Source organism: Schistocerca piceifrons, chromosome 8, assembly GCF_021461385.2.
Source record: "Schistocerca piceifrons isolate TAMUIC-IGC-003096 chromosome 8, iqSchPice1.1, whole genome shotgun sequence".
NCBI lineage: Eukaryota > Metazoa > Arthropoda > Insecta > Orthoptera > Acrididae > Schistocerca > Schistocerca piceifrons.
This window is the reverse complement of record NC_060145.1, coordinates 412527614-412542698: the sequence shown is the minus strand read 5'-3', so window position 1 is coordinate 412542698 and position 15085 is coordinate 412527614. Positions and strand designations below refer to the sequence as shown.

Below are 15085 nucleotides of genomic sequence, written 5' to 3'. Positions count from 1 at the left end.
GGCGCTACAGAATCGTATGTATCCTCCAAAACCGGGGAAATAATTATCAAGTAAAATGTCTCCCAGTACGGGAACATACACAATGGATGTACGAGTACAGGTTGTAGACACATGGTTGACGATATTTGGAAGTTTCGATCCGGCCCTAAGTCGTGCTCTGATAGCCAAATGTTTAGGCGGCCACTCGAAATAAGCGAGAAATCCGGGTTCGAGTACCGGTCCGGCACAAATTTTCACTGTCATTCCATCATACAGCAGATGGTTCTCCATATTCACCACTGGGAGTAGATTTCGTGTATCGCCTGTATTTGTCTTGTCCCCTTGTTTTCCGTCCTAGGTGCCATCTTTTTTTTTTTTTTTTTTTTTTTTTTTTTTGACTGGTTTGATGCGGCCCGCCACGAATTCCTTTCCTGTGTTAACCTCTTCATCTCAGAGTAGCACTTGCAACCTACGTCCTCAATTATTTGCTTGACGTATACCAATCTCTGTCTTCCTCTACAGTTTTTGCCCTCTACAGCTCCCTCTAGTACCATGGAAGTCATTCCCTCATGTCTTAGCAGATGTCCTATCATCCTGTCCCTTCTTCTTATCAGTGTTTTCCACATATTCCTTTCCTCTCCGATTCTGCGTAGAACCTCCTCATTCGTTACCTTATCAGTCCACCTAATTTTCAACATTCGTCTATAGCACCACATCTCAAATGCTTCGATTCTCTTCTGTTCCGGTTTTCCCACAGTCCATGTTTCACTACCATACAATGCTGTACTCCAGACGTACATCCTCAGAAATTTCTTCCTCAAATTAAGGCCGGTATTTGATATTAGTAGACTTCTCTTGGCCAAAAATGCCTTTTTTGCCACAGCGAGTCTGCTTTTGAAGTCCTCCTTGCTCCGTCCGTCATTGGTTATTTTACTGCCTAGGTAGCAGAATTCCTTAACTTCATTGACTTCGTGACCATCAATCCTGACGTTAAGTTTCTCGCTGTTCTCATTTCTACTACTTCTCATCACCTTCGTCTTTCTCCGATTTACTCTCAATCCATACTGTGTCCTCATTAGACTGTTCATTCCGTTCAGCAGATCATTTAATTCTTCTTCACTTTCACTCAGGATAGCAATGTCATCAGCGAATCGTATCATTGATATCCTTTCACCTTGTATTTTAATTCCACTCCTGAACCTTCCTTTCATTTCCATCATTGCTTCCTCGATGTAAAGATTGAAGAGTAGGGGCGAAAGGCTACAGCCTTGTCTTACACCCTCCTTAATACGAGCACTTCGTTCTTAATCGTCCACTCTTATTATTCCCTCTTGGTTGTTGTACATATTGTATATGACCCGTCTCTCCCTATAGCTTACCCCTACTTTTTTCAGAATCTCGAACAGCTTGTACCATTTTATACTGTCTAACGCTTTTTCCAGGTCGACAAATCCTATGAAAGTGTCCTGACTTTTCTTTAGCCTTGCTTCCATTATTAGCCGTAACGTCAGAATTGCCTCTCTCGTCCCTGAACTTTCCTAAAGCCAAACTGATCGTCACCCAGCGCATCCTCAATTTTCTTTTCCATTCTTCTGTATATTATTCTTGTAAGCAGCTTCGATGCATGAGCTGTTAAGCTGATTGTGCGATAATTCTCACACTTGTCAGCTCTTGCCGTCTTCGGAATTGTGTGGATGATGCTTTTCCGAAAGTCAGATGGTATATCGCCAGACTCATATATTCTACACACCAACGTGAATAGTCGTTTTGTTGCCACTTCCCCCAATGATTTTACAAATTCTGATGGAATGTTATCTATTCCTTCTGCCTTCTTTGACCGTAAGTCCTCCAAAGCTCTTTTAAATTCCGATTCTAATACTGGATCCCCTACCTCTTCTAAATCGACTCCTGTTTGTTCTTCTATCACATCAGACAAATCTTCACCCTCATAGAGGCTTTCAATGTATTCTTTCCACCTACCTGCTCTCTCCTCTTCATTTAACAGTGGAATTCCCGTTACACTCTTAATGTTACTACCGTTACTTTTAATGTCACCAAAGGTTGTTTTGAGTTTCCTGTATGCTGAGTCTGTCCTTCCGACAATCATATCTTTTTCGATGTCTTCACATTTTTCCTGCAGCTATTTCGTCTTAGCTTCCCTGCACTTCCTATTTATTTAATTCCTCAGCGATTTGTATATCTGTATTCCTGATTTTCCCGGAACATGTCTGTACTTCTTCCTTTCATCAATCAACTAAAGTATTTCTTCTGTTACCCATGGTTTCTTCGCAGCTACCTTCTTTGTACCTATGTTTTCCTTCCCAACTTCTGTGATGGCCCTTTTTAGAGATGGCCATTCCTCTTCAACTGTATTGCCTACTGCGCTATTCCTTATTGCTGTATCTATAGCGTTAGAGAATTTCAAACGTATCTCGTCATTCCTTAGTACTTCCGTATCCCACTTCTTTGCGTATTGATTCTTCCTGACTAATGTCTTGAACTTCAGCCTACTCTTCATCACTACTACATTGTGATCTGAGTCTATATCTGCTCCTGGGTACGCCTTACAATCCAGTATCTGATTTCGGAATCTCTGTCTGACCATGATGTAATCTAATTGAAATCTTGCCGTATCTCCCGGCTTTTTCCAAGTATACCTCCTCCTCTTGTGATTCTTGAACAGGGTATTCGCTATTACTAGCTGAAACTTGTTACAGAACTCAATTAGTCTTTCTCCTCTTTCATTCCTCGTCCCAAGCCCATATTCTCCTGTAACCTTTTCTTCTACTCCTTCCCCTACAACTGCATTCCAGTCGCCATGCCTATTAGATTTTCGTCCCCCTTTACATACTGCATTACCCTTTCAATATCCTCATACACTTTCTCTATCTGTTCATCTTCAGCTTGCGACGTCGCCATGTATACATGAACTATCGTTGTCGGTGTTGGACTGCTGTCGATTCTGATTAGAACAACCCGGTCACTGAACTGTTCACAGTAACACACCCTCTGCCCTACCTTCCTATTCATAACGAATCTTAAACCTGTTATACCATTTTCTGCCGCTGTTGATATTACCCGATACTCATCTGACCAGAAATCCTTGTCTTCCTTCCACTTCACTGACCCCTACTGTATCTAGATTGAGGCTTTGCATTTCCCCTTGCAGATTTTCTAGTTTCCCTACCAAGATCAAGCGTCTGACATTCCACCACCCGATTTGTAGAACGTTATCCTTTCGTTGATTATTCAATATTTTTCTCATGGTAACCTCCCACTTGGTAGTCCCCTCCCGGAGATCCGAATGGGGGACTATTCCGGAATCTTTTGCCAATGGAGAGATCATCATGACATTTCTTCAACCACAGGTCACATGTCCTGTGGATACACGTTACGTGTCTCTAATGCAGTGGTTTCCATTGCCTTCTGCATCCTCATGTCGTCGATCATTCCTGATTCTTCCGCCTTTAGGGGCAATTTCCCACCCCTAGGACAAGAGAGTGCCCTGAACCTCTATCCGCTCCTCCGCCCTCTTTGACAAGGCCGTTGGCGGAATGAGGCTGACTTCTTATGCCGGAAGTCTTCGGTCGCCAATGCTGATTATTTATCCAAATTTAGGCAGTGGCGGGTATCGAACCCAGGGCCGAAGACGTTTTGATTATGAGTCAAAGACGCTACCCCTATACCACGGGTCTTATGATCAACTGAACCGTAAATTTACTTTCAAAACATTTTCTTAAGAATTTACTTTATTTACTAGCGATTCATGAAGAACATTAACACATTTAATCACACTATGTGAGCGTGGAAGTAGTTGCCAGTGGGTAACTCATGAAAATAAATTAAATTTCTTTCAACAAATGGAAATTTTATTCCTAAAGGCCCTTTTTTCAAATTTAAAATTATAATCAGAGAGCACCCTAAAATATTAAGTTACAATTCTATTCCGAGGCAGAAAGAATAAATTTTGACAATATGAGCTTTCGGGCTGAGAACCTTTCCGCTACCTTTTGACACGGCCGTAGTCACGACCGCTCACAACAACCTCTGAGAGATTACACTGGTACAAATCCGCAACACACCAGATTGCTTTAAACTAAAAATTTTAACAATTCACACAAGCACATAAGCTATGCACGCCGTAGGAGGGATTGAAATAGTACAAAACACTAACATTTAAAAAATTAACTTTCCACCGAAGGTGCAACTTGATTTTTAAAAAATCTCTTAAGGTGGAAGGGTGGAAACTTTATATACTAAAATGACCATTTAAATAAAAAAACCGGACGGAGTGGCCGTGCGGTTCTAGGCGCTACAGTCTGGAGCCGAGCGACCGCTACGGTCGCAGGTTCGAATCCTGCCTCGGGCTTGGATGTGTGTGATATCCTTAGGTTAGTTAGGTTTAAATAGTTCTAAGTTCTAGGGGACTGATGACCTCAGATGTTAAGTCCCGTAGTGCTCAGAGCCATTTAAATAAAAAAAAAACGTAAAATGTAGTCGTACATAAAATATACAAACATACTCTACATTACACATACTCGTATACCACCTCGCAAAATGATAAGCAAGTTAAAAACATATTTCAGGAATTCGGCCGTTACACTTCAAGCAACAAATTCGTTAACACCGAATCCGAAAAACATGACAGAGGCAGCTATTAACGTATGGCAGATTGACAGGGAGATTACTGAACAACCCGAACCGCAGGTTGCTCTAATCCGCCCCTACTCCACAAGGGTAAAACAGACCATCCATTTCATCAATAACCACCTTCCCGCGGGTGGGCAAACGGAGAAGAATGGTGGGACGACCCCAAAACAAAGCGGCTGGTGACCTCACCAAGAAAACAAGAAGAATTTAACAAGTAAATGAAACAACATATCTCCAATCACTTAACTTCTAATAAACTGCGATTTCTGGCGAAGACCTGGCGCAGCACCCCCAACGCTCTCCCGAACCGTCCGCTGCCAGCCGCTTCAACGGACGCATTAAGTCACGCCGATCTCCCGTCTCACGGCGTCGCAGCTCGCACCCGCCAGCCCGATGTCGTGGTTTGACTCCTGTTGCTCTCGTGTCGACCGCGAAGCCACAACACCTCGCTATACGGCGCGGCCCACTGGACTCACGTGGCGACCTCACATGCACCGACGCTCAAGACGGACAAGTCATCTTGGGTCTCAGTGCGCGACCGACCAACCGATCGATACAACCGCCAATGACCGTTGTCCGAGTAACTTGAGCAGACTGGCGGCCTAACGCGCAGACTCAGATGCAGGAACTCAGCCCCGACCGGGCAACAACTAGCTGAGTTCTGTTACTGTCGGAGTGGCAAGACTCTCATTTTCCGGCTTTAATGTTTGATCCAAACGACAGACAGACACTGCCGCACAAATACGAACGAGAGTCAGACCAGCAACTGGTGACGCGAGACTGACCCAGACTCACTCGGACTGACCAACCGCCGCTGGAGAGCTCATCGCGCCCTTAAATGCACGTGAACAGGCAACCTTTTCCACCAGAGGGAGACACCAAAGCTGCGATTGCCACAGCGACGGCACCGCCAGAAACGGAGGGCGACTGCTTCACACAACGCGCTGCGGCGCGCTCTTCAAAACAGCAATTTTTTCCATGGCTCATCAATCATTTTCGTTCTCTGCACTTTTTTCTGTTATTTTGCCTCCATTATGCCAACTCCTCTTTCGTACTACTCTCCATACTTCTGCACATCATTATCTTCCTCCTCAACCAACAACTGCTGCAGGTGCTATTACTACTACTACTAGTAATAGTAGCAGTACCAACGCCGCCGCCGCCACCACCACCACCACCACATCGTGTGAGAAAAACGCGAAGTATGCCTCATGCAATAGTTGCTTTCAGAATCCTTGCTGGGTGACATGTCGAAATCATTGCGCTTGTGATATCTCAAAATACCTTTGCTTATGAGAGATTACACCGCAACAGCCAATTCCGATCACGTTACTTTTCAAGTTTTGTACATTCCTCGGTTACTTTCACGAGAAGTTTCAACTCAAACAATCATTATATCATTGTACACGTCTTTTGAAGAGCTTAAGAATGCCATTAGAAAGCACATCGTCTCACTAAAAAAAGTATTTGGTGAATATCCATTTTTATACAAAAACTGCGGGTACTTACTACTCATAGGCCGTAATGAAAATTGCTTCCGCTTCTGCGGACTGATGCCCACTGAAAATCTCGTTCCGTTATTTTGAACCACTCACGAAATAAAATGGGTTTTAGGTGATTGACTTTGTACATGCATATGTTAGTTTGTTAGTTTGCTTGTTCGATAGCTCAGATTAACTATGAAATTTATGATGGGGAATATGTTAGCAGAACAAACGTAGAACACTCAGTGAATACACAATGATAAGAAATAGAATATTTAGATGGTTGCATGCTGACCATTTACAGATTTTTTTCTTTAATGACGAATTATCTCTACTCAAGACTTCTGTGGAATAGAAGGAATTGTTAAGGAAAAATCTACATGTGAAAATACTTCTGCTATGTGTCCGAATTTTTATTTCATCGGTAGACTGTCAAAGAATTTTTAGTTGCATATTTCCTCTTTTTCTGCGTCAAAGTTAGATTCATTAAAGAGTAATGCAAATGATTTTTCCTTTTAGTGTCGTACTTCTGAACATCTGTGTTACTCTCAAACTTAAATAGCTGATTGACAACAAGTTCATAAGTGAATAAATATATTGTGATACTGTGGTTAATAGTCGTAGCTGCTTAAAGAGATACCTGAAACGTGTCTGTGTGTGACTTCCACACATAATTGTAATTACTTTTTTTGTGCAGTGAATACTTTCCGACAAACGAAGATTTACCCCAGAATATTGTCCCATTAGACATCGATAAATGAAAACATGCAAATTATGTTAACTTTATCCCCAACATTGGCCATTATCCTGACGATAAAAGAAGCCGAACCTAAATGTTTTAGCAGGTGTTCTATAAGGTTTTCCATTTTAAGTTTACATTACTATGTACTGTTACCTTAAATCCGTCTTGATTGCAAATTTTTTATTATTCATATGACCGGTTTTTGCAAAGTTTGTGCCACGTCAGGCTTCGGGATACATTACGAAGTTCTTACGTATTAGGACAAAGATAATGAAAGAAAACTTGAAAATAAAATTTAACAAAACATGCTTAGACGCAGGGATTACTCCTAACTACGCAAAAGTAAGAATCAGGAATATGTCAAACATAGCACAAATAGTAAAACGTAAAAGTGAAGTATTATGGATTAAAACTCAAATTCGAGAAGCATATAAAATGAAAGACAAGTTAAATAGAGAAGCTTTTAATCCTCACTTCATTTTAGGTGACATTTTATCTCCATTACAGTTTACATACGTAAGCAGAGAGATTGAAAATAGAATTGGCAGGGAGCGAGAATTAACACTAAACAGACATCAGAAGAAGCTTTTTAACCTAGGTGTACATTTTAATACTGATAACGAAACGGCGTATAAAAAGTTGCATACTTTTTGTGAGAGGGTCGTGAACTTAACTGAGATAGAATTAATAAAAGATGAGCACAATCTTTTAAATAAAGGCCTGCAATATAACCCAAATCCCGCAAATAACTCAAATACAATAAAAAAGACTGTCGCAGAAGTGAAAATTGCATGTGATATCGCAAATATGAATAGATACGAACAGACAAACACGGCAATTAAAGTAAAGAAGTCGATTATAGATGAAATGCACTCTGCTCACAAGAACAGAAACGAACTACTAACTCTTAAGGGCTTAAATAAGAAGTTAGAATCACGTAAGGCTATCGTCACAAAGGCAGATAAGGGCGGCACTATGGTTTTAATACACGATACAGACTATATAGAGAAAACTGAAAAGTTCTTTATGGAAAACGAAATAGTAGAAGTCAAGAAAGATCCAATCAAGAAATTTCAAACAGAAATAAGGAAACAAATAGATAACAGTGTGTTTCTATTCACACAGGAGGAAAAATTTAAACTGAAAGTAATGAATCCGCGAATCCCCGAATCACGATCACAAATAAAGCTCCATAAAGTTGAAAAATCGATTCGCTCAATCGTTAATAACACCAGCAGCCCAAGTTACAAATTAAATAAAGAGCTAAATAACAGATTGAAGGCGGCATATACATATCGTCGGACTTTCAACATTAGCAACAGCTACGAATTTGCCGAGCAAATTAAAGGCGTACTTATACCTCAGAATGCGTCACTAGCTTCATTGGATGTCACCAATCTGTACACAAACATTCCCGTAAAAGAAACGATTGAGATTATTAAGAACAATCTCCTCACTCATGGTAAATTGGCACTGGGGGAAGTGATTGAACTAGTGGAAATGTTGGAACAAGTCTTGTCGTTCAATTACTTTACTTTCAATGGTACGATTTATCAACAAAAAGACGGGCTGGCAATGGGGAACAGTTTAGCTGGGACGCTGGCTGGCATTTTTGTAAATCACTTAGAAAACAAATTCTTTGATGAAAATCCTAATATCGCTGAGAAAATTGTATATTACAGGAGATATGTGGACGACTCCATTTTATTATACAAAGGAGATAAAAATGATATCGAAAACTTAGCACAAAAAATGAGCTCTCAACACCCGAAAATTAGATTCACCATGGAATTTGAAGAAAACAACCGTATAGATTATTTAGATTTAACACTAATAAAGAAAAATGGGAAGCATGAATTTAGCATATTCAGAAAACCTACGTGTACAGATCTAGTTATCAACGAGCGCTCTTGTCACCCACCGCGATACAAATGGGCATATTTTACTTCGATGGTATACAGGCTACTAAGATTGCCACTAAGCCAACACGAAGTAGAAAAGGAGTTAAGTATTTTAAAACAAGTGGCCGTAGCGAACGGATATACGTGTAAGCAGGTGATGAATATTTATAGGAAGATAAAGAAGAGGCAAATGGAACAAACAGAAGGAAGGCAAGTAGCAGTTAAGAGGAACAACAAGAAAAAATATGTAGCTCTCACTTACAATGGAAGAATTGCAGACAAAATTGAAAGATGCTTTCGTAAATCCGACGTTAAAATAGGGTTCCGAACAAATAACACGTTAAAATTGAAGCTCCGGCATAGAATATGTAATAGTAGGAATAAATTTCAGGATTCAGGTGTATATAAAATCAAATGTAATGACTGCTGTAAACAATATATAGGGCAGACTGGTAGGAACTTTGAAACCAGATTCAGGGAGCACACCTACTCTCAAAACAAAACAGCTTTTGGGGCGCATATGGCTGCGACAAAGCACTCAGTCACGAATATTGAAAACAACTTAGACATCCTGCATAGAGCTCACAAGGGACGGTTTCTTAACATTTTAGAAGAGATCGAAATATACACCCACAAAAATAAAGATCCGGATTTAATCCTCAACGAACAAAGCGAATTCAATCATAACGCCTATTTTAGCATTTATGACGACCTACTAAGATGACAACTGTTGCGTATGGAGATCCAGGCCGAGGGATGAGAGATGGTGCGCGGTGGAGAAGCCGGAAGACGCGTGCAACGCCTGGCGTCGTTGACGGGGCCCTCGTGTGCGGCCCTCTTGCCCGCGGCGATGGACAGCAGACAACTGAGCGGACCGCGGCACAACACCAAAGTGGCGGGAACGACGAAAGCAGACCGTAGAAGAAAACAAGTTCACACCAGCACCATAGATATATAAATCGCCCTATGCCTTTTAGATCGTACAAAAATGATAATTTTACTGTTTTTTAATCCTGACAAGTACAGATTTTAGCTTTGACATCTACATATTTTAATTAAATATTTTTAATATAAAAAAGATCTACTGAATACAGTATGTGCAAATGGAATGTAACAAATGTACCAGACGCCACCTGTCGGTAATAGTGTTATAATTAATATAAATGACGTGCACTCTGCCAACCAATTTTATGTGACGTAGCATGTGAAAGTTGCTGAATTGGACGGGTTACTCCTGTAACTTAAATATCAGGTACGTTCTGGTACATTTGATGTTGATTAGATAGGATGAAAAAGATTTGCTTTCGTGAAATAGTAAATTAGTATAATTATTTTTACAGATCTGAAGATGGTTCTGAATGAACCGAAACCGGTCATATGAATAATAAAGTAACATTATAAAATCACTGATTGCTGTTATCCCATAAGACATTATGTCTGTTTTTGCAAAATTACTATGTACATCTAAGAACTTATACTTTTGTCCGCTGTTTGTTTTCTTGTTGGTATACTACATAGACGGGGGTAGTACAAGTAGTAGTAGCAGATATTCTGCCGTACGGAAGGTCTTGGTTCAAATGGCTCGGAGCACTATGGGAATTAACATCTGTGGTCATCAATCCCCTAGAACTTAAAACTAGTTAAACCTAACTAACATAACGACATCAAACACGTCCATGCCCGAAGAAGGATTCGAACCTGTGACCACAACGGTCGCATGTTCGAATCCTGCCTCGGGCATGGATGTGTGTGATGTCCTTAGGTTAGTTAGGTTTAAGTAGTTATAAGTTCTAGGGGACTGATGACCTCAGCTGTTAAGTCCCATAGTGCTCTGAGCCATTTGAACCATAGCCAGTCTTTTCATTTCGGAATATCTGCCTCTTTGGATATGGTCCAGCATTTGATATCTTCTTTTTGCACTTCCCCTTTTTCTCTCCACCATTTCTTCAATTCTATCCTTCAATAAACCGTTCCTCCTCAGACAATGTCCAATCCCGTTTCGTTTTCTCTTTCTAATGAGTTTCAGCGTGTTTCTTTCTTCTCCAACTCTTCTTCATTCCTTACTCGGCGTTTACAATTCACTTTTTCAAATGTTATCCATATCCTCATCTCTAGTAGCTACAATCTTCTGTCATCTTCCTTCCCCAACGTCCAGGTCTCCGCACCATACAAGGCAACGCTGCAGATGTAACACTTGGCAAGCCTTTTCCTCATATCTTTGTTTAGTGGTCCGCAAAGTAAAGTCTGTTTCCTCTTGAATCCATGTTTTGTCATTGCAGTTCTTTTTCTGGTTTCTGTTGTGCAATACATATCATCCATTATTACACTTCTCAAATAAGTGAAGTTATTCACTTGCTCTATTTCGTCTCCCCCTATGTTCATACAGCACTTTCTCTCCGTTCCTCTAATTACCATACTTTTAGTTGTCTTCTTGTTAATCTCCATTCCATATTCTTATAATTTTGTGTTTAGATCATCTAACATTTGTTCCATCTCTCTTGCACTCTCTGCCATCACAACCACGTCGTTTGCAAATCTTATACACTCCACTCTACGACCTCCTATACCTACTCCTCTCCTTCCATCAAAACTTTCATTAATAATTTCCTCCAGCTAGATTTTCCGACGCAGGGGGGGGGGGGGGGTAATTTTTTACAGTAGGAAAATGGGTGAACTGCGTTTTATTTCGAAAGTTTAAAGCTAACTCGTTTGTGCAGAAGTATTCAGTAACTGTCACGAAAGTCTTACTACCCTGCCGATGCTTCTACGCTCAGCTAATACAGCCTCCTGATTCAAGTAAAAGGTCAGATCATTAACAATGAAGCAAGAACAGGAATCAGCCCATGATCGAATCCTGTGGGAGATTCCCATTGTAATTATGTAGCTCAAATCAATGAGCTCGTGAATGTTGTTTTTTACTGAGGAATGAGAGAAGAAACGGGCGAGCAGATAGCCTGCAACCTCGGGCTCGACACGCCTAAGGACAGCGGCGCGAAACCCAGCCTCTAGCGGAGAGTGCTCCGGTATTGACGTCAGGTTCCGGTTTCTGGAAACACGGCCGGCTCGCTTCACGACTGGAGCTGGAGTGGCCCATCGACACCGGAGTCGCTGCCGTCTCAGTCTCCGTGCACCGCGCCACTTTCCGGAGCAGCCAGCGATACGCAGCGTCGTGTCCCTCGCTGGTATCGAGGGCTGCCAGAAGCAGCAGCGAGTTTCTCGCTGTTGGTTCGTCTGACGCACGTGCGAGCGCCAGAGTTCGATATGCAGGGCGTGGGAGGTGCGGGGGCGGTAGTGGCTGCTCAACGTCTGCTCTGTTATGCGCCCCGCGGCTCAGTACTGTGTGTGTGTGTGTGTGTGTGTGTGTGTGTGTGTGTGTGTGTGTGTGTTTGTTTTGGTTGCGAGTCGCCGGCGGTGGCGGATGCCTATGCACACGGAAGGCACGGCAGTTTCATATACACTTTATCGTAAGTAGATGTAACACACAAACGTCCCACGTTGCAAGCTTTCACCTAACAATTTCGATCGTTTTATGCTCTACAGCTTATTTATGATTATGTTATTGTAACTAAGAAACACCGTAGCTGTTCTGAAGGTACGTTTATTACATCACTTCTGAGTATTACCAACTTCCTCGCCGGCCGGAGTGGCCGAGCGGTTCCAGGCACTACAGTCTAGAACCGCGCGACCGCTACGGTCGCAGGTTCGAATCCTGCCTCGGGCATGAATGTGTGTGATGTCCTTAGGTTAGTTAGGTTTAAGTAGTTCTAAGTTCTAGGGGACTGATGACCTCAGAAGAAGTCCCATAGTGCTCAGAGCCATTTGAACCAACTTCCTCAAACAAAACCCGTGACGACACAATTTATCGCTTTCCACATCCGCTCAAAACCGAAAAACAGGAAGTTCAACGACTCCATGGAATGACAGAAACGTGGAACATGCAGACAAAACACCATGAAGTTGAAACTTCCTGGCAGATAAAAACTGTGTGCCGGACCGAGACTCGAACTCGGTACCTTTGCCTTTCGTGGGCAAGTGCTCTACCATCTGGGCTACCCAAGCACGGCTCACGCCCCGTCCTCACAGCTTTACTTCCACCAGTACCTCGTCTCTTAATTTCCAAACTTCACAGAAGCTCTCCTGCGAACCTTCCTTGCAGGAGTACTAATTCTGCAAGGTTCGCAGGAGAGCTTCTGTGAAGTTTGGAAAGTAGGAGACGAGGTACTGGTGGAAGTAAAGCTGTGAGAACGGGGCGTGAGTCGTCCTTGGGTAGCTCAGATGGTAGAGCACTTGCCCACCAAAGGCAAAGGTGCCGAGTTCGAGTCTCGGTCTGGCACACAGCTTTAATCTGCCAGGAAGTTTCATATCAGTCCACACTCTGCTGCAGAGTGAAAATCTCATTCTGGAACCATAGAGTTCGTGGGCAGAAATATGGAAAAAGGCGGCAAATGCGTCCTGGAAATACATGCAAACTCTCAAACATCTATCACAATGCAGACTGAAGCTACGAATGAAAATTTTTACCAAGCCTGGGATTAGAACCCGCATCTCCTGCTCACTAGGCAGATGCGCCAACCACTGCGCCACCATGTCACAGTGGCTTTGCAAACCTTCACGGACTACCCTAGCACGCCACCCTCCTCATTCAAAATTCCCAGTCACACCTAGGACTACTTGGTATTTCCCCTAAACTCGAACAACATTTAAATCCTAGACAAATCTCAAACCTGCATGTTGCGCTGTTGTATTTGACCACAAATGGCACCTACGAAATGTCCTCAGTACGTAGCAGTAGTCAGTCGTGGTCTTTGTAGCCAAGTGCATTATGTCGGAGCTAAGTTAACCTTCATGCGCTCGCTCTAGAAATAGTCACGCGAGCGCTCGCGCGGGGGGTCGGCCGACCGCCCGAGAGTTTTTATCAATCTCTTGAGGTGTTCGGTTTCTAAAGGTCATATTTTCATAAAATATCGACACAGGATGCCTCACACAATACTGCAAACACATTTGTAATCAAAATTATTTATTGAACAATAAAATATACAATGGAATACGAAAATGAAGCCAAATACCCAAATGAAATATAAGAACACTTTTTTTTTAATTTTAATGTTTTGGGACTATATAATGTAATACTTAAGACTAGAATTATTCACTGTCTTATCTCGTCACAAGAAAAGCTAATTTTGCTTTCAAAAAAGGATTTTTGATTGAAAACGTCACAAACATTTCTGTCAGATGAAAAATGCTGATCAGTCAGTACCCATTTCATTTTCGTTTTGAGGCTGACAATTATTGCACGTAACTGTCGTGGCTGAATGTCGTAGACAGACGTTTCTTCCACATTCACCGCATTCTCGCTTTGTTTTTACATTCTTTTTTGAGCCACACAGATAACATATTCCTCTCCTTGTAGGGGTTGATACAGCTGGATAAACTACGTCACTCTCTCTGTAATTTTCCGAAAATACTAACAAATGTTTTGGTAAATGCTTCAATTTAGCTCTTTCTTTCAGGTTTTCGCTCATCGGTTCCAAAGATAACGCATGTAAGAATTGTCTTCTCGTTTCTTTCTTTCATATTACCTGTGTTGAATTGAAAAATACGTAACGAATTTATTCCTGCCAAGTCAAGTAAGCGGAAAAATATACATGCAGGCCACCTTTGTGTCCTTCTTGATGTTTAAATTCTGGAGCACATCCACATTCACTAGAGAATTGGAAGAGTCTATAAAATTGAAGAATTATAGGGGAATCACAAAAAGAAATTCTTACATTCCGAAGTAGACGAGTAGAACAAAGTCTCGTAAGCCTCGCAAGGCGGTAACTGACCTTTTTTGTAAGTGCCGTAAGCGCTTGCAAGGTGGTAATCTGGCCGTGTTTGTAAGTGCCGTAAGCGCTCGCAAGGCGGTAAACTGACCGCCGAACGTGTTCGGACCTATTTGAACTTGTCTTGAGAGGCAGAGAGGTGCGACTTGGACGAACTTTGAGCAGCATCTGTCGGGAAAAGGTGCAACTAGAGAATACATGTCCCTCCCGCCGCCTCGTTACCTTTGTGGAGTAAGTATGGCGTGAAATTGCAAAAAGGCGGTCACTTCACCGCCCGCTCGAGCGCGTGAAGGTTAAATCGAACGTGGGAATAGTGTTAGTGCTCATACGGTGAGGGCTCGTGAAATCAGGAGAGCCGAGTTGTTAGGTGTTTCCAGTGGCATTGTATCGTAGAGTTATACCGCATGCAGAGAAAGCGGAGAAAAATAATCCTCTAAGTCACAATATGGACGAAAGACTGCATTGAGTGATCGTGACAGATGGTCGTTGAAGAGGAGCTTGATTAAA

At 42.0% G+C, this 15085-nt stretch overlaps 1 protein-coding gene across 2 annotated transcripts in view; it reads left to right on the top strand.

Annotated features, from left to right (window-relative positions):
* Window positions 1–15085, top strand: part of LOC124711298 (calcium/calmodulin-dependent protein kinase kinase 1) — a 1501168-nt gene that overhangs the window by 1313221 nt on the left and 172862 nt on the right. The window lies entirely within an intron of this gene.